Here is a 23367-nt window from a genome sequence, read left to right on the forward strand (position 1 = left end):
AATCCTATCAATGGCATGTGCTGAACCATTAATTGAGAAATGAGGTGGGTTTCAGATTATTTGGTAGAGAACAATTATTAGACATCTGTGTGGACTGCCCAAAATTATATGAGTCTACACTGTCTTTTGGGTTCATCTGAAGGCATCCCTTAATACCCCACATGTTGTCCAGCTTGACAGTAAACCTGTGAATTCAGCTGGAGCTGGAAGAAGCCATCTAGAGTACAGCGTTGGGGAGTTTTAGAGCCTTAGAACGTAAAAAATAAAAGGTACCTGAAGATCTGAAGAACTCATCCTGCTCAGAGAAGAAGCAAGGCTTGGCTTACTATCCCAGAGTAACTGAGACAGATGAGCACTTCTGTGGGATGAAGATTTGCCGTAGTTACAGTGATTTCAAGGTTACAGTTAGGTCCATAGTACATATATGTCACTATTATGTACTGAGCATATAGCATATTTGCTTAATTAGTTTAGAATAAGAAATTCTCCAAGCTACCTCAAGTTCACAATTACACATGTACAAAAGTTTATTTTGGCTTTAGAGGTTAGTGCTGGAAATAGTGCTGACAGCTGCAAGTTGGCAGTAAGCTTTGGGACATATATTACAGGGCATCCTAATGAGTTAGATACTTATCACAGAAGCTAGTGATGAAAACAGCTGGACAAACCTCAAAATTTTATTCTGAGCAGGAATACTGCCTTAGAACAAAAAGCATGAAACTGAGTGCTGCTGATGTTCCATTAGGCTGGAAGCAGAAAGAGGAGGGAGACAGGACCAGAGGACTGGGAGCCACCTGAGTGGCCACACACAGGGAGCCAGACTGAGCCTCCTGCAGTCCAAGAAAGAAAAGAACCTGCACCTTGCTGAACGTTAGCAGTGTGACTCACAGGAAAGGGGACATCAGTTTCACACTGGCAAGATCTTTTAACAGCTGTTTTGTGAAGTGACTCGTATTTTAATTAAGATCAACTAGACCAAACTACTTTCAGATCAGCTCTGGTCAGCTGACAAACAACAGCTGTCTGTGTGTCTGTGGGGAGAATCAAAGTAGTGAGAGTTTCTGCTGTTACTCTTTAAGGGCAAGTATGTAAAGCAGTAATGTGGCTCAGGTGATGCTTTCTAACTTATTCAACCATTATTACTTGATCTGAATTCTTAGGGAAAATGTAAATTTATCATTGATTTAATAGTGTACTTTGGACACACCAGACAAGAAGCATATGTAGAATCAGAAAAATATGTTCTAAGTCACAAATAGACCTAAGAAGCACAAGTCACAGAGCGTGCCACAATTCTGTTTCTTTCAGGAGCTGGTCAGTCACTGTCAGCAATCCCTGCCACCATGGAAAGAGTGTTCCCTCACCTGTATAACCAAAACTGCTGCTGGTCCTCACAGCCCATCCTGTGTTTCAGATGAGGATCTGTCATCTGAAAGAGTATGGATATATTCAGGTATTTTTGCCTACAAGAGTGGATTGTGATACTTCCTCACATGGCAGCGTCTCTGGTAATGAAAGCTCATTCTAACGTGCTCCTGCCTTTGTTCTGCCATTATTCCAGAACATAACAGCACTCAGTGTGTTTATTCTGGAGTGTTAGAAAGTGCCACCAGTGTCTATAGGAGAAAGAATTTTCTATTTTATAGCTCATCAATCTCTTAGCTTAATTTTTAAACCAATAAAAGGAGTTTGCAGTATAATTAAAGATATGGGCAATGACATGCATGTCTCAGGTTGTGGTTCTGTACTAAAATGCTGGCTGATAGGCAAATGCAGATTGTTGTTGCCATGTCTGCCTCTGCAAGGGACAGGCAAGAGTACTGAGGCAGATCTAGAGAGCATTGATATATTCTATACATCACATTGCCAAAAAATAAAAGATGGTCCAGCACTGCTTCAACATTGCAAAAACGAAGTACACTGTCATTCAGCCTTGTGTGGAGACCAGGAACTGATACACAAATGGTAGAAATGACAAATCAGTGTTTGGATTGTCAGCAAACTCCTAGTCCACTGTCTCTCCAAGAATGACAAAGGGGTTCACATCCAAAGGGCTCCAACTGATAGCAAGAAAAGCTGGTACCAGGTATGTCATAATAACTTCTTGCCATGCTCTCGCAAGTGGGCTCACAAAAGTGTATGTGATCCTTGCCATTAAGCCGACGAAGATGCTATACAATGCAGTAGAAATTTGCTCTTAATTTAGAGGAACACAGTATGTGCTTTTGAAAATCAAATACTTACTGTCTATAAGATTACAGGTTTTGCATGGACTTTATTAAAACCCAGTCTACAAAAGCAAAGACGTCCAAAAGAAACAGAGATATATTGATAATTACATTTGTGTCTTCAATTTTCATATATAAGAAAAAGTTTTGAGAAAGGACAGAAAACCCACCTTTTGCATACCAGTTTTATTGGATTTTTTTCTGAGCAATGATTTGGAAACACAGAATATACAATACAACAGCAGACTCTGATATTGCCCATAAATAAGTGCAACAACAATAGTTTTGTTCTTGTGACTGCCACATGTGACCTTCAATTATATGGAGCAGGAAGATGGTGTTTATACAGCTCTCTCACACGCAGAAAATGTGGAGAGATGGGTAGAACTGGAAAATGAGGAAAAAAATCTCACCACATCTAAACAAGATTTTCTACAGGTTTTTGCCCATGATTTTAATCCAATTCTAAATTACTATCAAAAATATTAATATTGTCTTCGAAATTGGTCCTAAATTTCTGACAGGGTTTTAGATTGTGATTTTTTTTTTGTAATTCCCATTGAAAATTCTGGAACCAAAATACTAAATGTTCTGTTTCTTTGAAAGCTTCCCAACAGTTCTTTGCAGTCAGGTTCTAGTAGAGGTAGAGCTTTTGCAGATCTCTCCAGAGCCCTGTGGAGCCAAGGCTTACTACTCACTTCCGGTTTGCTTCCCACCAACCTCCCATCTTGCTCATCCCAAGGCTGAACTCACTTCTCACATGGAGTATGGAATAGGCAGTGGGTTTGACAAGTTTGCTCTAATGGGCTGAAGGAGAAACTTCAGAGAGATGTTCATATTTGACCATTTGCTGGTCGAATATGAATGGTGGCTCATAAAGTACCCACTTCATATTATACTAGCCTTGTTATACTGGCTTATTCCAAACTGCTCCTCACCTGTGCAGCTTTGGACTATAGCAATGATGTCTTTTCTTGAAGCATCAGTGACTAGTTGCTGCTTGAGGTGTTACATTTAAAGGTCCAGTAATTTGAACAGCAGTGGCAAGTCCTATTTCTCTTTTGTATTATAGACTTTGATGGATTATCTTAAGAGCATTATTCTTTTGGTAAGAAAAGTGTTAACAGCAATTTTCTGGATGTTTCTGGTAAAGCTAGTTCAATAGTGATTTGCAAACCTTATGTAAGACAATATGAGTTGGTGTCCTGGTTTTGCTAAAAACAAGTTTCTCTTTTAGTGAATTTGCCTGTCAGCTAAAGCCTTCATATTAACTGCATTTTCCTGGAGAACCAGACACATGTTTTGGTAAACCTAGCAATGGAATGCAAACTTATTGATAAGCATGGATGGACATCTCGCGAGAGGGGCGACGAGAAACAAGTGACCAAGAAACTGACCAACTGTGTATAACATTCCATTCACGTGAATACTTCATATAAAATGGGAGATCACGAGGATCTCGCCCTTTTTCCCTATGGCCGACATTAGGAGAGGACCTTGCTAGTCGTCCCTGCGAACTGAGGCCTAGTGACAGACTGAATCCAGCTCCCGTTGGCTGCAGAGTCCAGTCCAGGACTTCGGGTGCCGGCTCTGCAGTTGCTGAGGCTTTCAAGATTGGTTTTGTATATTTTGTATTATTTTCTCTATTCTTATTAGTAGCATTAGTAAAACATCTTTAATTTTTTCCAACTCTCTTCTCTCTGTCCTTCTTTCCCTCCCCATCGCCTCTCCTTAGTGGAAACGGGGGAGAGGAAGGGGCAAAAGGGGGAAGTGGGGGGGGAGAGGGGGTTAACAATACATCTGCCAGGGTTTTATTGTCACCCCGCAATCTTAACCCTCGACAGTTGGATATTTTCTATTCATGTCGTGATGCAGTGCATGTCTTAGCATGACCCTGCCAGGTATTGTGTGATTCTAACTCAGATTCTAATTTTAGAAGTGGAGACATATCAGAAGGATGAAAAAAATGGGAGCTCTTTTCTGTAGAAGGCACAAATAATAATGTTGAAATATTCTTTCAGTGCCTGTTTCTTTTTCACCCAGCCCAAAACAGGCTTTGCCAACAGGGTAGCACTCATGTTAGGATTGCCTGAGTGTTACTACAGAATTTTTCAGTCTTGTTAATTATTTAGATGAAATGTACTCATAATTTTACGGGGCCTGATGCTGTTTGCAATGAAATCAGTGATTGTTCTGTCAGGAGTCAGACTTTTCCAAAAAGTCTGTTATAAGCACAGTGATGAAAGCCATCCATACAGAAACACAATCTCTTGTACTGTCTTCATCAGTTTCATCCAATGTTACATCTATTTGCTTTTCAAAATTAATCAATAGGTAAAAATATACTGTATATTGCTTTGTTGCAGTAGAAATGGTACAACTGAAAAATGCTATAAAGATTTCCATAACACAGAGAAAATCCCTGGAAAATTAAATAATTGATGGGTGCCAATTGTAAAAGGGGATTTGTAAAATCTTTTTTTGTAAAAAGCTTTTTTTCAATTGTAAAAGTGTCAAATTCTTTGAGGTGGATTCCCTGCCCAAAAAAATTGAGGACACCATGTCCTTATTTTAAATTCTATTATTTTGTCTTCTGCAGTATTATCCATTGTACAATACTATCTTGCATAATATTAGCCTGTCAAAGAACTTGGTCAGCTTGCAAAGCTGCCTATAATACAAAAGAGTTAGCACAAAGTGTCTGTTCACAACCATTTTACTGTTCGCTGTACAGTCAATATTTTATTACATTCTTCTACATTCTTCCTTTTGTAAGGGAAATTCTTTTCTTTTGAAGTAGCAATATCTAAACCACATTCTGCAAGCACCTGGCTTCTTTAATTTGCTAGCGTTAAATTTTTAAAGTGGATAGTTTCCCTTTATGGTTCTAATATAAAGTGCATGAGCTCTACTTGGAAGTGCTCAGGTGGCTGAGTAGGATCTCCATAAGTTCCCACCATCTCTGGGTGCAGGGCTTGGCTCACATCAGCCTTCTTTCTAGGGTCAGCACTATCAGAATTCAGTGATTTGTAGAGCACACAGCAAATATTGAGTTATAGGGACTGGCAGTTGCTCAAAGAAGCAAAAGTTTGATGCAACCTGTTATATAAGATTGTTTTGAAAAACCATTAAAAAAATCAAATACAGAAAAATGGAGATAATACTAATGAAGGCTCCTATCTATAAAATTCAATGACTTCATGGAGACTATGCCTGGTAATCAACAGAAACACAAGATAAGAAATCAATGGATTAAAATTAATAACCCGGAAACTGGGTTTGATTACTGAACAAATTATCAAGGGGATGTGCTGTTCCATTTAGGGCTTTCTTTGGGCAAGTGAAGCAGCAGGAAGCTTGATTTGACATTGATGCCAAAAAAACAGCTTGGTTGAAAGGTGTGAGATTTACAGTCAGAGTTACCACTCCCAGCATCATCAGAGACTACAGGATCCATTCTGACACTATAGAATTTCACTGTCCTGAGTGCAAGGCATGTCTAGTCAAAAACAGACCATAAAAGGGGATCTGATAATGCCAGTTCTATGGTCTTAATCTAATCTGCAACACTGTGCTGTGTGAGATTTGCATCTCTATTATGACCCTGTCCTTCTCTGTCTTCCTTTATTTGCTCTCTGTATATCTTATCTTTTGTTTTTCCTTCTCTTGTTTTTATAAGAACCTGGCCTAGTAGACAAAACTAATGTTACTATGTTGTTTCAGGTTTCCAACTAGGAGAGCACCAGTTGGTGCTGCCTCAGACTGAAGCTGGTGCAGGTTTGCCAGGTAGTGCTGTAGCTGATATAACGATGGGCTTGTTTTCCTCAGATTGTATGTAAGTGAGGGCACTAAACCAAACACTTTGTTCTTTTGCTGTTCTTTTCTGGGTTTTGCTCTCTCCTTTTTTGTGGTTTATCTAATTTGTTCTTCAGATAAAACAGGATTAGACCCTAGCAGCAACAAATCTATCCATTTCAATTGACTTCTTTACCTTTATTTGGAACATACATCTCCAGAACATCTTAAAAAGGATGTTTGTAGCCATGATTAATACTACTGAAGAGATCGTCAGAGGGACTGGTACAAAAGAAAAGGAAATACAGGGATGTTACTGAAGTCAACACCATATTATACTTTATATTTTGAGTATTTGAACTTTTAATCTTTTTATTAGTATTGTAATAAAAGTTTTTGTTTTGTTTTGTTTTGTTTTCCACATGGTAGCTATTCCTATGCTTGATATTAAACAGACCTGATACCTACCCTGTCTGCCTTTGTTAACTGCTTACTGTTGTCCAGAGACAGCAATTCATACATGAATGCTTTTAACTTGGGGTTGAGATTAACACAACGACACATTGTGGATTGTATGCTTAAAAGTGTATCAAGAGTCAGTCTAGTGAGGCGTATTTTGTAACTACACGCTCTCTATTTCCAATTACACATTTGTCAGAGATTTACAATGCAGTCCTTATTTTTATCACTTAAATGGCACTGTGATCTCAAACAGAGCAGAATTTCATCCAGGCTACTTATAAAGAAGTTCCAAAATCCTTAACGACCTGAGAGACTTCACTGAGAGTCCATCTGTAAGTGCTTTTAACATAAAAGAACAATAGAAGCCTGGCTGTTATTTGTGGAAACCTGATTAATGTGAGCTGCAAGGTAATAAGTAAAATCTATCCAGAGGTTCTTGCCTTGTGTCTGAACTAAGAACATATGTACCATTTATATAAAATACAGGTATCTTCAGTATCCTTTTTCTATTATAATCAGATATAATGGCTTTCCAGTGTATTTCTTTGTTATAGGTGAGAGGCCCTGAGGCATACTCAGCAAGTTAAACACAAAGGGCTGAGCCGCTCGCGGGAGCCTCAGGCAGCTCAGCCTAATGGTAGTATAGATCAGGACCTTCAGGTTTTAGAGTAACCAGAACCAGAATGAATGGCTGGTGGTTTAAGCATCAGAGGCTTTGGTGCCGGTTATAGGCAACTAGAACGGTAGAGAAAATCATCTCTAGTCAGATGTTTAATAGGACAAAACATTCAATAACTTAGTTGCCAAAATTATATTTAATGAGATACTCCCATAATTGGAATGTCTTAAATGATTGTTGCTAGAAGAGAATAAGGAGAGGGCATTCATGGATAGTCTACATTTTTAAAATAATTTCTTGAGACCTCTTGCTTTCCAAACAAACTCAGATGACGGTTTCAGTGCTTTCTCAGCAGTGCGTCTGGCAGTCTGCTCATCTCTGAACTTGTGCTCATCGCATCGCCTCAGCCAGGTCAGCCTGGGAGAAACACTTTGGAGGACAGCAACACCATGTTCAGTGAGGTGACTAGAGGAACTAACTAAAGACAAGAGCTTGACAAACAGGGTCAGGATAGCATAGTTTGGCAGCAGTTTGCTAAAATATGACAGAAGCAAACACCATGGAAAGAAGAGATGGTGCATAGTGTGTTGCAGCAGTGCAACAGGATGAACTGAGGAATGGTCAATCTGAAGGGACATAGCTGGGGAAGAGTTTGTATCCACACTTCCATGGAACCTGTCATCTTGACACATGGTGGTAGCAGAAATGCACGGCAGTCTCCGTGCCAACAAATAAGATGCAGCAATGGCCTGTGGGGTCAGGGGCATGGGTTGTCTGGCTGCAGCAGGAGCAGTGCTAGTGGCTGTTGTATGACCCCTTGTGCACAGTGTTCAGGACCCACACACTCTGCCTAGCTCTCTGATTGTACAGACAAGGGACAAAACCAGCTTCTGCACAAGCTCTATGGCTTTTAAAATTTTCCTCCTTTGCATTAAAACAGTGCTCTTTTGTAGGGAAAACATAACTAGGATATGATTCTCAAATTCTGAATCTCATTAGGTGACGAATTTAAGAAAATAGCTACTGTTTTACTAGCACTTCAGTGTGTCACCTTATTCTGCACAATTGAGATCAGTTTACCAGCCCCTCCTGGTGATTCTTGTTTCTCTTTCCCTTACACTGCCTCATCTGTCTGGAACGCCTTCCCTCAGGCCACTGAGTCACCTTCCCACTTTAAATGTTGCTTTTTTCATTGTAATTTTAAACTGACTTGCATAACATAATTTGTAAAAATTTCTATGAAGATGCACTGCAAAAATTCTATCTATAGATACTGATGAAGCTTCAAAAAACCTGGGCTTTTTTTTTGGCTACAACTTTAGTGACAGAATTAATTTTAAAATAAGGGTCTTTTTTGTCAAAACACAAGCAAACTTTCAGAAGGGACAGAGATGAGAATTAAAGTAATTTGATGGTACCAGCTTATTGAACACTAGCAGTATCAGAATCACTCTGTCTGGCTAAAGAACAAGTGATAGACAGATAATGGGAGCTCGCTTTCTGCAGTAAGGAGTACTTATGACTGTGCTTACTAATGATCCAGAAAATTACCTCAGAACAACAATAGCAGGAGCATTCTGACTAGCTATACAAATTGTTAACTATGCCAAACGTGAACTTTTAATAAGTATGTATGACAGAGAAAGAGAGAGAAAGAAAGAGAGGATGATATACCTTTTCCAATAGGAAACTAAATAAGACCTCTAAATCATTTCAAATAAATCACCTAGTAATCAAAAATGTTTATGACTACTTTCTCAGGCCACATTTAAGCCAGTGGTTCTGCTTATGCAGTTGTTAGTCTCCAGAACCATCTAATTTCCAAACAGGCAAAATATAGATTTGCTCAATTGAAGGAGTCAAAAGATATAACACAAGATTTAAAATATATTCTGATCTGATAAACCACACACATAACAAGCCAAGTTTAGGGCAACTGGTACATCAGTGACATGTAGTAATGCCATATACTATCACATAAGTTATAAAAAGGAATTTTCTTTCTGCCTAGGGTGCCTTTCAAAATGCTTTTTTAAATGTCTCACTTCTTTCTGCTTTAGAAAAGGAAGAATATTGGAAGACTCCAAACTGTGACAATTAGAAAGAAGCTGCAAATAATATGGTAAGTATTTTTCAGTTAATCTGATTAGTAAACGCCTTTGAAATCACAACAAAACCTTTTTGGCATGCTTAACTGGTGGTGTGAGCCTGTGGAAACTTGGTATTTGAACTATATTTTAGACATAATGCTCTTAAAGTATATGCTTAGTGTTAAATCAGGATAAAATAGTAAATCGTGAAAATATCTGTTTTATAAAGAAATATTTACTAGTTTGGAAATTGATAGACAGAATATGAAGACCAAGCCTGTGTTTTCATTAAATAGTTATAAAGATATACTATCAATTTTCTTACTACTTGTTGAAAAGCTAAGGGATTACTTGTGTAGATCCAGTTGCATATTCTCATTTAGGTGTTTGTATAACTTGATATTGGCCAAGTTTTTGACATTTAAGTGACTAGAGGCAGCCACCTAAACCATTACTCACCATTTTTTGAAAATCAAGATACATATTTTGAAGCGATATACTTTAGAAAGTCTCAGCCATAATGTTTATAACCCATGGGTATCATATATGAAAACTGTTCCTCCTGTATAGCGCAGATCTGGTTTCCTGTATATTGAGCTGTTGAAGAGGATTGAAGGTGTATGAATGAAGAGAGAAGTTGAAGTGGGGAGAGGAGCAGGAATTGGGAGCCAGAACTGCTGGTATCATGCTGGGGTGGACAGAGTTTGCCTGGAATGCATTTCAGTTTGCTGACTGCACTGCATGAAAGGAGTACAAACGTATGTTTTCATACTTCACATCCTCAGTTGTGAGGTTTGGAGCCGTGATATAAACCCATCAAGACTAGTTTAAATTGGTATTAGTTCCATTGAGAAGCAATTTACCTGTCTGAGGGTTTGACCTAGAGGATAGGGAAGCAGGGAAAATTACAGCTTTGACTTATTGGCCAGAGAGGGTCAAGAGAAAGAACTCAGGGGTAGGAACTTACAGAGTTTTCCCAGCTTCTAATCAAGATAATAAAGTTTAAAATCCAAGAAGTGATGAATAATTTGATTCCCAAGAATGAGGCCTCTAATAACAGTCTCCAACTTGCAGATATAGCTACTTTCTGTGTGCTCCCATGGGCTCCTTTTGATTGTATTATTGAAACTATTAAGGAGGGGTAACTGTGCTCCAAGCAGTATTGTTTTCTTTCCTGGTTTTGGAAAACTTACTAAGGAAACTCTTGATGTACTGTATGGTTCCTAATCCTGAAATACTTGCTCTCTATTTATGTGGTGCAAGAGAAAACCTTTGGCTGTTCTGCAGAGATGTGAAAGTCTCTCTGGTCTAGATCCTTAGATGCAGGATTTGATGTAGCCAAATGTTTACATCAGAAAATACGTGACAATCAGTATAATGAGTTTCCCTTTTTATTCTTTTTATGTTGATCACTATATGTCCAAAGAAATTATAGCAGAGGCAGGTATGGCATTTGAATCTTCAACTTTTCAAATATTTTAAAAACTTGAAGTTTCCTGAAATATAGCTATAAACATACATTTATTTGGTAATTCTTGAGCTTTTAAATTCCACTTCAAAATATGTAAATTTAAATTATATTAGAAAACAAACACAAAAACGCCAACACATTTTAATGCTACTTGTCAAATGGTATTTCTTTTAACTTGCTGTGGTTTTGTTAGAAAACATCAGGAAATTAATATACTAAGAGTTATCTGGTTTTTTGATGTGGGCAAATAGTGAGTTCCGTGTACGGTCAAAATTAGCTGTAAAACTAATAGTGTAGAAACTTTTAAAGTGAAGATTTTACGATTGTATGTATTGCTGTTAACTATTCTAAACTAAATCTTAGCCAAAAGATAACAATTTTCATAAATTTGACTTGTAAATGTGTAGAAACTGTAATCCCAAATACTAGATTCTTTAGAGATCATTGCTGATATAACTCACTGGAAATCATGACTATTTGTAGTGGTTATAAACAAAATGCTTCTAGGTTTGTGTCTAGTATAATTGTGCAGGGAAGTGAGTATGGATTATTACAGTTATGAACAGACTGTTTTAATGCTTATGGTTATTATAAACTCAGAAGATAACACAAACAGGTTTATAATGGTGATGAGCTATTTAGAGGCTCAAGCTTGAACAAGAGGTCAGGAGAAATTATAAAGTTCACATGTCATTTGCCTCTCTGGAAAAGTGATTTTTAACTCTAATGCTGTTTATTACAACGCAACCCCTTGGCCACAAGGCCAAGTAAGCATTATTTTCATTTGTTTTATTAAAATAAATAATTGGTTATACTCAAAGGAATTTAATTTGTAATATTTGCACTGACTGTTAAAGAGTCAGTTTGCCTGGCTGAGTTTGTTACAATCTTATAAGCATACAATAATTTTTAATGTGTTGTTTCTATTATTAATATATTTGCAAAAGTTTTATCACATTGGGCAGAATATATTTTTCAAGTCTACTGGCTAAAAAATGTTGTGCAAGTGTTTTCTGATGAAAGTGGAGTTTCCAGTTGACTTTCCTGCTGGTAATCTGTCTGGTTTTGGATGTCTCCAGTGGGTCATGGGGTGAGTGGAAGCTGCTGTGTCTCAGTTGCATGCTGTGGATATGCTGTGCCTTTCCCTCAGACAGTCTTGGGAACAATCTCTCTTGAATCTCCAGGGGTCCAAGCTCTAGGACTACTCTCAAATCTATGCCTATGTATGTTTAAGAGTAATTTTGCTGGTCCAGAACCTTACCCAGAAGCTGGAAATAGCCTTGTATTCTTCTTTTATGAAAGTAACCCTCAAATGATCATTTCTGATTGGGACCAATGATGATATTTAGTGATGTCCTAGTGGCTTGTTGATATAATGACAAGAAAGCCTTCATAAATCAGAGATAGGTGATGAATCACTGCTACCTCCCTTCCCATCCAAGAAATAAAGGCCAGCTAAATGCAATGGAGGTTTGGCACAAGTGGCTGCTCCATTGTTTCTGCTCTCAAATGATATATAGTTGCTTTGGCCTCCCCTTTACAAGCTTGAAGTTTCAAGTTGAAACAGTTTTTTGTATGCTGGTAGACCAAACAAACATCTCAAAAAACGTTGTCCCAAGATTTTATCAGAAGAGAATAAGAGCCTCTAAATCATTCATATTAAAAAATCAACAAGATTGTCAGTGTTTTGCACAATTCCATTGTCAGTAAACATAAACAAGAGATTACAAGTTTGTGACAATTTTCTTTCCTAAATGGGAGCTTAGTAAGGACTAGGAGATCTCTGGGAACATAAAGAGTCAAGAGGTTCTCTACATATGAATTATATGTAGGTAGCAGCAGTGATTCAATTTTTCACACAGTTCTGAGTATTTGATTGCTCATCTCATACAGCTCACTTTCCTTCTGTCTCCAAAATATATATATTTTTTAATGTTTTATTCTAATGCTTAGGTTGAGACTTATGTCATATGAAATTCAGAGTTACAGTTCTCCAAGGACTCCATTCTGACTGCTCACATCTAATTTCTATGGGGCTCTTTAACAACCTCTGCAAGAGAAATCTGATTTTCCATCTCTCCAAGAGTCTTAATCCACTGTGACTACTTAATCCACTTTTTGAACAGAGATGTTCTGTACTGTAGTTGATAAAATTGGCACAGATTCATTACCACTTTGACGCCACATTTCAGTCCATGCTATACCAAATATCTTTCAGTTGCTAGCTGCACGAAAATAGATCTCACAGTATCATGCCCCTCTGAGTTTCAGTAATAGAAGTGAAATCATGAGTCTTATCCTGAATTAAATCACAGAAGCTGCAGAGAACTGTCCGGTCATCTTTACTAAACAAATATCTTTGTTGCAAAGTAGTCCCTTATTTTTGAGTGATAACTAATAGCAGAAACAACTGGATATCGTTTGAACATACTGGTCACAGTTTATACCTTGGAGTTATTTTCTTCCCAGCTGTTCTTCAGAGTCCTAGCACAGGAACAGAGCAAACAGCATGTCCTGACAATTGTTTTAGGCATAGGGCCACAGGCTTACACCGAGCTGATGGCAATGTCCTCTGCTTCCTAGAGACGCGTGTTGTCTCGTCCTCTCTCCTAGCAATCAGCCCTAACATCCATTTCATGTCAGGCCTGTGGTGCCTCCTGATATTCAAATGTTTCCTTACAGTTTATTTTTTCTCCTCATCTGCAAACCTTATTCTGGTCTAGAACCTTTTATTTCGCTGTTTCTGTTCCCACACCCAGACACATCCATGCCTATCTTCCTACTGCCTGCAAGTTTTTTTCTCTCAGATCTTACTCCTTGTAAAGCCAAGGACTTTATCACCCAAGAAGTGGGGTCAAGAGAGAGCTGAATATCAGGCAAAAAAAAAATGGTTGGGCTCAACAGTGGGGGGCTTTATCATGGTATTTCTGGTTTCCATACCAGCACAATCTTTTTCTTCCATGCCCAGTTCTATTCCAGTAACAACAAACTAAATTCTGTGAATTACATGCCAGCTCTGTGTCATTTTCCCAGATAGTTTTCCCCTCCACTGTCTCCCAAGCCCCTTGAGAGGACAGATCCCTCCACCGCACCTCTGTTCACACGAGCACCTTCCTTCCTACATGATCAAGTCACCCCATGCTTGGGATAAGAAATGACACTAAGCAGTCCAACATGAATATTTGCAAAGAAGACAAGAGTGCTCACCATGAGGTGGTGTGACCAGCCTGTGTGTGAGCCCCCGTTCTGGTCCTCTTCTCTGCCTCTTTGTTTTCTTCAGCGCAGGCTGCTACCTTTCTGCCTGCTCTTTACGAAATAGTAAGACGGCTAATTTTAGGGTGCTTCATCATCCTCCTATGCAAAGACACAGTGTCATGTCAGAATCAGCAGCATGTGGCACCACTTGGAGCTGCTATTTTATAAGCTGAGGTTCAGCGTGTTCTCAAATTGGTCTCTGCAAGGCAGAACTGGCTCAGTTATTTATCTTGTGTTCCTGTAGGGTTGCACCTTAAAAATCAAAGATCAGTTTCAGCCTGACCAAAAGTCCAGTTTAATGACATGGGAACCGGTGTCTCAGCATCCAACACTTAAGCCAAAAAACTCAAAAGATTACATGCGAATTTCCTGGTGTTGATAGCACCTGGCCTGCTGATCTATTTATAACAGAACAATTCATGTAAGAGTGCAAAATGTCGCTGCAATGGGAAGAGAGCGTGCCAGATGCGGGAAGGGGCTGTGCTGCCAGCTCTCTGTGTGGGATGCTCAGAAATGTTCAGCATCTTCAGCCCCAACCTGCCGGTGCCTGGGCACTTGTGTGTTCTCTGCCACACTGCCAGGGCATGGGAGAGTCACTCTGAGCACCAGCCACAATTTGTGTGGGCTTGGGGATATCAGATATGCACAGGAGTTTGTGAGCACAAGAGCTTCATACCTCATGCAAAGGTCAGCTTGTTTTGTTCATTGTAGTCTTCCTCTCCAGGATTAATCCTTGTCCTCACTGCTTTTCCATTTTCTTTACATATGTCACCCTTTGAATGGCATTGGTTTAGCTATTCCATCTATATTTCGTAGCCTGGGAGAATGTGGGGAATGGGGTGTTGGATGTTTCTGGTTTTGTTTATCTGATTTGAAGGTAGCTTATTCTTAAGCAGCTCCCTTAATTAGGTGCCTTAAGTTAAGCACAGAACTTGCAATATTGTCAATTTTGTATTTATATAGTGATTTACCTTCACAAACAGGTCAAAAACTGTTCATTTTTTCACCGTATCACCTTCAGTTAATAAATAATAGGCCATACTGGTAAGCACCTTCACATTTGAGCTAACCAGATCATTACAGTGAGCATGGTGGGCAGACCCAGAACTAAAGCATGCTCAGCTATAAAGCAGAACATATAAAACATGTACTCAGTGTGTAATATGTGAGTTATGTCTGTCTACGTAGGCACTTTCATTAATTTACTAACATGCAAATATTGATACTGTGAAGAATATAAGGATAAAATGTAAAACTGAAATGGCATTAAAGGGTCTAAGCATACCTTTTTTGTAAGGCTATTTGCACTCTAGAGCCTTTTCTTTGTCTTAATCAAGAATATTCTACACAAAGGCTTCACACAAAGCTAATTTCTCACAGCAAAATGCTGACATCTCTGACATCATGTTATCAGCTGTTCTGGACACCCATTTCTATGTTCTGTAGTCTATGACACATCGGAGTATAAAACAAAGGGGATTGAAATGAGGAATTAATGTTTATGAAGTATGTACTGACTGTTGCCAGGAGAAAATGGAGGCAGAGATCAGAGTCCATCTCTGTTATTAGCTCTTTTGTGCCATAACACAGGAGCCTTCAAAAACATCTATATTAACTGAAAGATGTTTTCCACTAATAAAAACATGAAGTATATGTTAGTAAACACTATATATGAGGGGTTTTTTAAATTTTGTATTATTTGAATGGGTGATTAATGGGAATACAATTTAAAAAGCACAGTTGTTCTGACAGCAATCACCAGGCAGTAGACAAGCATTGCTATTTTAAATAATGACAGGGCAACTGAAAATAGTTTCTGGCTTGTTATGACCATCAGTAAGAAGACCATGCAATTTTAGTAGGAAACCTAAGGCACTTAGAAGGAATAAATCCCTTCCCTGAAGTTAACCAAATTTACATTTCTTGTTTCCACTAGGTTTTGCATCACTGAAAAGTACTGGGAGGTTTTGCAAGTACAGGAATGAACATGGGGAATTTAGAGGTGCAGGCATGCTCACCTCTGGTTGTCTTGACCACCGCACAGAACCACATTTTGGGGCATTTAATGCCAGTGGGTGCAGAACTGGTTGTACTGAGCGGCAGGGAGTCAGGGCAGTGATGTGGCATCAGGGCAGGTATTCCCTTTCCCCCTGCCCGTGTATCTCCTGTCCCATGCAGGCGCTTTCTCAAGGCATTAAGACAGGCAGGATACGGCCTCTCTGGCACAGAAAAGAAAATTTGCCAAGATAGTAGTAAGTGGAATAAAAATATGGCTTATACTTTATTTGAGGGGATTGAGACCATCATCAGCAAATTTGCTGATGACACCAAGTTGGGAGGGTGTGTCAACCTGCTGGAAGGCAGGAGGGCTCTGCAGAGGGATCTGGATAGACTGGAAAAATGGGCTGATTCCAATGGGATGAAGTTCAATAAGGCCAAGTGCCGGGTGCTGCACTTTGGTCACAACAACCCCCTGCAGCGCTACAAGCTGGGCGCAGAGTGGCTGGAGAGCAGTCAGACAGAAAGGGACCTGGGGGTACTAATTGACGGGAAGCTCAACATGAGCAATCAGTGTGCCCAGGTGGTGAAGAAGGCCAACGGTATCCTGTCCTGTATCAAAAATAGCGTGGTCAGCAGGGCAAGGGAAGTGATCCTTCCCCTGTACTCTGCATTGGTGAGGCCACACCTGGAGTACTGTGTTCAGTTCTGGGCCCCTCAGTTCAGGAAAGACATTGAAGTGCTGGAGCGGGTCCAGAGAAGAGCAACACGACTAGTGAAGGGACTTGAGCACAAGACCTATGGGGAGAGCCTGAGGGAGCTGGGGTTGTTTAGTCTGGAGAAGAGGAGGCTTAGAGGTGACCTCATCACTCTCTATAACTACCTGAAGGGAAGTTATAGCCAGGTGGAGATTGGTCTCTTCTCCCAGGCAGTCAGCAATAGGACAAGGGGGCATGGGCTTAAACTCTGCCAGGGGAAATTTAGGCTGGATATTAGGAAGAAATTCTTTACAGAGAGAGTGGTCAGGCATTGGAACGGCCTGCCCAGGAAGGTGGTGGACTCGCCGTCCCTGGAGGTTTTTAAAGTGAGGTTGGACATGGCACTTAGTGCCATGATCTAGTAAACAGACTAGAGTTGGACCAAGGGTTGGACTCGATGATCTCTGAGGTCTTTTCCAACCCAGTCGATTCTGTGATTCTGTGATTTTAATTCTTTAACTTACAGTAATCCGATTTTAGGACTAAAATAATTATTTTAAATAAAATAGCTATGTTTATTACGGAAGGAAGTTGACATTTGTGCAAAATTGTATATTGTTTTATGCTTTATGTATTATTTAATTCATTAGGCCAGTTATACTACAATACTTTTCTATCTAAATTGTACTGGGTATATAATGTTCCCTTCAAGTACATGGACATATCCCCACATGCTGGTCAGAGGACACATTGCACAATGAATGACAACATTTAAAATCTGGAAGGACCATTCAGCCAGCCAGCCACAGTCCAGGAGGTTCCTCCAGTGCATTGATGATAACTTCCTCATGCAGATGGTGGAGGAGCCAACTAGGAGAGGTGCACTGCTGGATCTCATCCTCACTAACAAGGAGGGTCTGGTCGAAGCAGTAAAGGTTGAGGGCTGCCTGGGTTACAATGACCACGAGATGGTGGAGTTCAGCATCTTGTGTGGCAGGAACAGAATAGCAAGTAGAATTGCAACCCTGGACTTTAGCAGGGCTAACTTTGGCCTTTTCAAGCAATTGCTGGGGGAAATCCCATGGGCAAGACTGCTTGAAGGAAAAGGGGCCCAAGAGAGCTGGATTGCATTCAGAGATTGCTTCTTCTGCGCTCAAGATCAGAGCATCCCCACACGTAGGAAGTCAAGGAAGGGAGCCAGGAGGCCTGCGTGGTTGAATAGGAATCTATTGGGTATGCTCAAGCAGAAGAGGAGAGTTTACAGGTCATGGAAGCAGGGGCTGGCCACTTGGGAAGAATATAAGGCTGCTGTTAGAGGATGTAGGAAGGCAGCTAGGATAGCCAAGGCCTCCTTAGAATTACAGCTGGCGAGAGGGGTCAAGGACAGCAAAAAGAACTTTTTCAAATACATAGCGGATAAAACTAATACCAGAGGCAATGTAGGCCCACTGAGGAATGGGGTGGGTGCCCTGGTGGCGGAAGATACAGAGAAGGCAGAATTACTGAATGCCTTCTTTGTCTCTGTCTACTCTGCCGGAGGCTGTCCTGGGGAGCCCTGTACCCCTGAGACCCCAGATGAAGCCAGGTCAATGGAGGAGTTTGCTTTAGTCGATGAGGACTGGGTTAAGGAGCAATTAAATAGACTGGACATCCATAAATCCATGGGTCCAGATGGGATGCATCCGCGGGTGCTGAGGGAGCTGGCTGAGGTCATTGCTGGACCGCACTCCATCATCTTTGCCAAGTCTTGGGAAACGGGAGAGGTGCCCGAGGATTGGAGGAAAGCAAATGTCACTCCAGTCTTCAAAAAGGGCAAGAAGTAGGACCAGGGTAACTATAGACCGGTCAGCCTCACCTCTGTCCCTGGGAAAGTAATGGAACAACTTATCCTTGGTGCTATCTCAAGGCATATCAAGGATAAGAAGGTTATTAGGGGCAGTCAGCATGGCTTTACCAAGGGTAAGTCATGCTTGACCAACCTCATAGCCTTTTATGAGAATGTTACAAGGTGGATGGATGATGGCAGAGCCGTGGATGTGGTCTACCTTGACTTCAGTAAAGCCTTTGACACAGTCTCCCACAGCATCCTAGTTGCTAAGTTGCAGAGGTGTGGTCTAGACAATAGAGTAGTGAGGTGGGTTACAAACTGGCTTAAGGAGAGAAGCCAGAGAGTGGTAGTCAATGGTGCGGAGTCTAGTTGGAGACCAGTATCTAGTGGAGTACCTCAGGGGTCAGTACTGGGGCCAGTATTATTCAATATATTCATTAACGACTTAGACGAGGGAATAGAGTGTACTATCAGCAAGTTTGCTGATGACACTAAGCTGAGAGGAGTGGCTGACACGCCAGAAGGCTGTGCTGCCATCCAGCGAGACCTGGACAGGCTGGAGAGTTGGGCGGGGAATAACCTAATGAAATTTAACAAGGAAAAGTGTAGAGTCCTGCATCTGGGCAGGAACAACCCCAGGTTCCAGTATCGGTTGGGAAATTACATATTAGAGAGCAGTGTAGGGGAAAGGGACCTGGGGATCCTGGTGGACAACAGGATGACCATGAGCCAGCACTGTGCCCTTGTGGCCAGGAAGGCCAATGGCATCCTGGGATGTATTAGAAGGGGGGTGGTTAGTAGATCAAGAGAGGTCCTCCTTCCCCTCTACTCTGCCCTGGTGAGACCCCATCTGGAATATTGTGTCCAGTTCTGGGCCCCTCAGTTCAAGAAGGACAGGGAACTGCTGGAGAGGGTCCAGCGTAGGGCAACCAAGATGATTAAGGGAGTGGAGCACCTCCCTTATGAGGAAAGGCTGAGGGAGCTGGGTCTCTTTAGTTTGGAGAAGAGGAGACTGAGGGGTGACCTTATTAATGTTTATAAATATATAAAGGGTGAGTGCCATGAGGATGGAGCCAGGCTCTTCTCGTTGGCAAACAATGATAGGACAAGGGGCAATGGGATCAAGCTGGAACACAAGAGGTTCCACTTAAATTTGAGAAAAAACTTCTTCTCAGTAAGGGTGACAGAGCACTGGAACAGGCTGCCCAGGGGGGTTGTGGAGTCTCCTTCTCTGGAGACATTCAAGACCCACCTGGACATGTTCCTGTGCAACCTCACTTAGGCGTTCCTGCTCCAGCAGGGGGATTGGACTAGATGATCTTTTGAGGTCCCTTCCAATCCAGAACATACTGTAATCTACTTCACAGTGTAATTATTCACAGTTACTACTCTGGTGGTCTCATAAATAAAGGGGAAAGGAAATTTAGAAGGTAACAAATGTTTTCTTCTATTTGCTATGTGTAACAGCTACTGCTAACCTTCCATTCATACATACAGAATGGAAACAGGCAAATCACTCACATCTCTCCTTTAAATAACAAACCTGGGTAGTTGCTACCCTGAAAACTGCTGCATCATTCAGCCTGTGTCAGCGATGCGGCCATCTCATTGTCTCTATGTATGAATTAGTATTTCTGGTTTGGATCTTTACTAATAAACTGACAACCACAAATCCTGACAAGTCCTGTAGAATCTTGCCTATCACAAAGGAGTGTTTAATGGCTAGACCAAGATATCCCATGTGTTGATATTTTTAAATGCTTTCCATTAAGGGGCAAAACGCCACCAAACACAGCACCTTTCCTACCCATGGTTTGCACAATCACTTGCTGGGAAGAATGCCTGGTCCTGGCCTATTTTACATCCTGACCTACATAAAGGTGGATCTCAGAACTACTATAGAGAGGCTGCTAAATAAGGAAACCACACTTTGATTCCCAACCCAGTCCACTTAAATGAATCTCTATGCCTTTTCCACCCAGCACCAAGCAAAATCCTAAAGAAAAAAAAAGCTAAAAGATGTGTCTAGTTTGTAAACTCCTCTTCGGGTGCTCTGCTAGAGACGTGTGTGTGGTGAAAAAAAAGGCTTCTGCAGATCTCTGTACATCATGGATAAGGCCAAGTCTCTCAGCCGCTCTGCAGGGAACACCATCACAGAGACCTTTGCTCAGCAAGCACAGCCCGAGTGATGTAACACAACGATGCCATGTTCCGAAACTGCTGGATTTTTGTGTGCTGCCTTGTTCCTCAGCCGAGGACATGTCCAGCTGCGGTCACCGTCCCGGAGCGACCACCTGAGCTAGGGGCACGGTGCAGCTCCACTCTGCCCGGTGCCGCGCTGTGGGCGCACCGGGAGGACGGCGGCATCGCTTCTCACTCCACCCTCACTCCTACATTTCACTGTCGGCAGTTTCTCGCCCGGCCTGTTCACTGCCCACCAGCGGGAACCGAAGCCACGCGGTGACTCCGGCCGTCCCTCCCGCCGAGGCAGCGCCCCGCTCCGGCTCGGCCGTTACACCCGCCCCGCCCCGGCGGGCAGGCGGGCGGTGCCGAGCCTCGTGACGCCAGAGCAACGTCACGCTGCGCCGCCGTTGCGTCACCGCCTGCGACCACGCGGCCGGGGAGGGCGGTGGAGCGGGCGCGCTCCGGCCCCGCCCGCTGGTTTCGCGCCTGCGCAGGAGCGGGTCCGGGCCCTGTCAGCGGTTCGCGGTGGGGAAGCTCACGCCCTGGTGGTGGCCGGTGAGTGCCTGCGGCGGGCGCGCCGGGCTGGGGAGCGGGGAGCAGCGGAGCGCCTCGCCGTCGCCGGTGAGTTCCGCCGGGCCATGGCATGCCGCTGGACTTCTGCGGACCCGGGTGCCGCCGCCTCCCTTCGGCCCTGCGGGGCGGACGGGAGAGTGGACGGGGCCGCGCTCGGCCTTCGAGGCCGGTGGGACGGGAAGGTGGGAGCGGGGCGGGAAGAGCGGCAGCGCCCGGGGCGCGTGGCGGCGGGTGGGCCGGAGCGGTTGGGACTGTTACAGGCGACGGCGCTTCGCAGCTGCAGGGCGCGTCGATGGGACCTCGGCGCCCGGCGCCGCCCCTCGGAACGGGCGGCGGCCGCGCTCCTCCACCGGAGTCGCTTCTGCGGATCCCAGCGCGGCGGCAGCGCCCCGAGGAGTGGAACCGGGAAGGCCACGCCACAGGCTGAGTGCGTGTGGCAGCGGCTCGGCGGAGGCGGGCGGTGTCCGCTCCCGGCCCGGGAAACGGCTCGCGGGGGCGCTTGGGGAGCGGCAGTACGGCCTACGGGAAACGTCCAGGCTGCTCCCGCAGCACCGCCACTCGCGCTCGGCCGGCACATGAGCTGGGGGGTGTCCCTTGCCTTCTGTGCTGCGTGTCGGCACTGAGCGGCTTTTGACGTCACACACGGTGATATCCATCACTGACAACCTGAATTGGCTTCCGTGACTACACGCAGGGATAAAGTACTGCTGTGATTTGAGATCAAAGTACAAAACAACTTTGGCTACTGACTCTTAGAAAAACAAAACACCCACCTTCTATGGAAATAAACAGCTTTTTTAATAGAAAGGAGAACTTTTTTCTTTTTGCCCCCCGGAGATGAATCTTCACTACAGAAATCTCAAAGTGCTATAATCACACATCTTTTCTAACTTCTTGTGTTGCAGGTTGAAGCATTGCAGTCACTGCCACAGATGTGTGAAATTTCCTGTTGCGTAGCTATGTCGTAACTGAAGATGTCTTCGTTTTGATGTCCCTTTCTGAATGTGGTAGGATATAGCTAGTGATAGCTAGGGAAATATTTGATCATGCATCATCTCCTGAGATAGGTAAACAGAATGCAATATATTTTAAGCTCTTTGGCCATTTTGGGTTTGTTGTTTTTTTTAATGAATTCACAAAAATAAGCATCTTGTTTACTGCATTTTGATTTCTGCAGAGAAAAGTAGTTCGTCCTGTTGTGCTGGCAAGAATTCTGCACTTCCTTGGTTTTATGTAGCTTAGATGCTAACTGATGGCTTGCTTCCTTGAGCAGTTTTATATTAAGTGGTTTATATGTTTTATGACCCTGCAGAATGTAAGACTGAACACATTTGTAGTGCATTGTATTCTACATTCTGATATTCACAGTGTCTTCCAAGTAATGGTCACAGATGAAAATTTATAGTAGTTTTACACTCTATTGCATTGGTTTTTAAATTAGCCTGAAAATATGCAACTGAGTGGCTGGCATGTTGCAGATAGTCTTAGCTGCTGTTGTGGACTTGACCTTGGCTATGCAAGGCTGTGTTTACAGTGCATGTTACATTGATGATACACAGCCTGAAAATATGGGGGAACTTACTGGCATGAAAGTGTAGTGTAAGTAATAGTGAAAACACTGGCATAGATTCTTTATCATCTGCAATACTGAAAATGAAAGAGAAGTGTAGCTTTGTAGCCTTTCCAAATAGGTACAGAGTCTGTTAGCACATATACCGGTAATTGCAAATCAGACATTAGGGATGGAGGTTTGCATGGAGCAGTTTGTGTAGCAGCCCTTTGTTTCTGCAGGTTAACTGTGGAGCTGTAGCCTTTGAGTGCAGTGCAAGACTGGGGACTTGAGTTTCAGCTTAAATTTAAAGTTCAGTTGACTCATAGTTGTTTAGACGTAATGACTGACACATCATCATGTTAGTCTTTGTGTTGCGTAACTGGATTGATCAGAGCTTGACCATTTTTTTCCAAACTATGAGTCAAGTGCTGATTTCAGGAATGATCTTGAGGCCATACAACAATGTTTTGGGAGTAACACAGCTCCTTATGTAAAGAAACTAGCCTGTACTCCTTCCTTCAAACATGCTTGAGGTCATTTCCACTGGCTAGAATTGGTTGTGACTGCCATTTGTATAGTTCTGGATTAGGGATTAGAGGAGTTTTAGAAGTAAT

The 23367-nt window shown here is 42.2% G+C and overlaps 1 protein-coding gene across 6 annotated transcripts in view; it reads left to right on the top strand.

The window, feature by feature from the left end:
- The first annotated feature begins 21052 nt into the window (after positions 1 to 21052).
- Positions 21053 to 23367, top strand: part of HERC4 (HECT and RLD domain containing E3 ubiquitin protein ligase 4) — a 31609-nt gene continuing 29294 nt past the window's right edge. For 3 of the 6 annotated variants that reach the window (XR_013922386.1, XM_080348328.1, XM_080348332.1), the window contains exons 1-2: positions 21085 to 21249; positions 22107 to 22268. The gene's annotated coding sequence lies outside the window, so the exon portion shown is untranslated. Of the gene's footprint in view, positions 21250 to 22106; positions 22269 to 23367 lie in introns of all 6 variants that reach the window. The other 3 variants (XM_080348329.1, XM_080348331.1, XM_080348330.1) reach the window with 3 other exon arrangements.

The sequence above is a fragment of the Nesoenas mayeri genome (genome assembly GCF_963082525.1).
Source record: "Nesoenas mayeri genome assembly, chromosome: 7".
NCBI lineage: Eukaryota > Metazoa > Chordata > Aves > Columbiformes > Columbidae > Nesoenas > Nesoenas mayeri.